Raw genomic sequence first — 1328 nt, forward strand, 5'->3', positions numbered from 1 at the left:
TACTACTACTACTACTACTACTACTACTATTATTATTATTATTATTATTATTATTATTATTACTATTGTTGTTGTTGTTATTGTTGTTTTATAATTGTTGTTTATAATTTGTACAATTAACCTCCCTGTGGTTCGACCCCGGTCTTGCCGGGTTATTTATTACTTCGACACTCCTGCACTTGGGAGAAGACATCAATCTTTTAGTCGTGTCAAGTTTTTGGCGCCGTTGCCGGGGAGGTAAGTTCTTGTATAAATTATAGTATTTATTTTATTTTCTCTTTTCACTTTTCTTGTATATAACTTTGTTTCTTTTCTTTTGTTTCTTTTTATTTTGTTTTCTTCCTCCTTCTTTTGCTTTCTTGTTCTTCTTTTTATTTTATTCCTACACGTGCATGAGAGTGTGGTCACGTACATCAAGTGGTAGACTTTGTAGGGTATCCTCATCATTTTCAGAAAATATGGCCGAAGAAGATAATCAATCACTTCATAATGAGAATAATGAGAATAACCGTGCTAGAACACTTAGAGACCACATGAATCCCACAAGAACAAGTGCACCATCATGCATAGTTTTTCCTCCTGATGCATCTCATTTTAATTTTAAACCAGGTATTATTCAACTTTTACCTTCTTTTCATGGTTTGGAATTGGAAAATCCATACTTGCATTTAAGGGAATTTGAGGAGGTCTGCAACACATATAATAATTTAAATTGTAGCATGAACACCATTAGATTAAAGCTTTTTCCTTTTTCATTAAAAGATAAAGCTAAAACATGGCTACAAAATTTAAGACCAGGATCCATTCGTGCTTGGGATGAAATGCAACAACAGTTTTTAAAGAAGTTTTTTCCATCTCATAGAACAAACTCTTTCAAGAGACAAATCACCACTTTCACTCAAAAACCAGGAGAAACATTTTACCAATGTTGGGATAGGTATCGAGACTTGCTTAGTACTTGCCCTCATCATGGTTTTGAAACATGGAGATTGGTTTCACATTTCTATGAAGGGTTAACACCTAAAGATAGGCAAATGGTTGAATTGATGTGCAATGGAACTTTTGAAGATAAAGACCCTGATGAAGCAATGGAGTACTTAGACTTGTTAGCTGAAAATGCTCAAAATTGGGACACCGCGGGTACTTGTGAGGCACCGAGTAAAACTCAACCTCATACATCTAGTGGAGGTATGTACAACCTTAGGGAAGATCATGACCTTCAAGCCAAGTTTGCATCTTTAGCTAGAAAAGTCGAGGCACTAGAATTGAAAAAGAGTGGTCAATTAAAATCTGTTGAAAACATTGTGTGTCAAATCTGTGAAACAAAT

This window comes from Populus euphratica, unplaced genomic scaffold (genome assembly GCF_000495115.2).
Source record: "Populus euphratica unplaced genomic scaffold, PopEup_1.0 scaffold114.1, whole genome shotgun sequence".
NCBI classification, from domain to species: Eukaryota; Viridiplantae; Streptophyta; class Magnoliopsida; order Malpighiales; family Salicaceae; genus Populus; species Populus euphratica.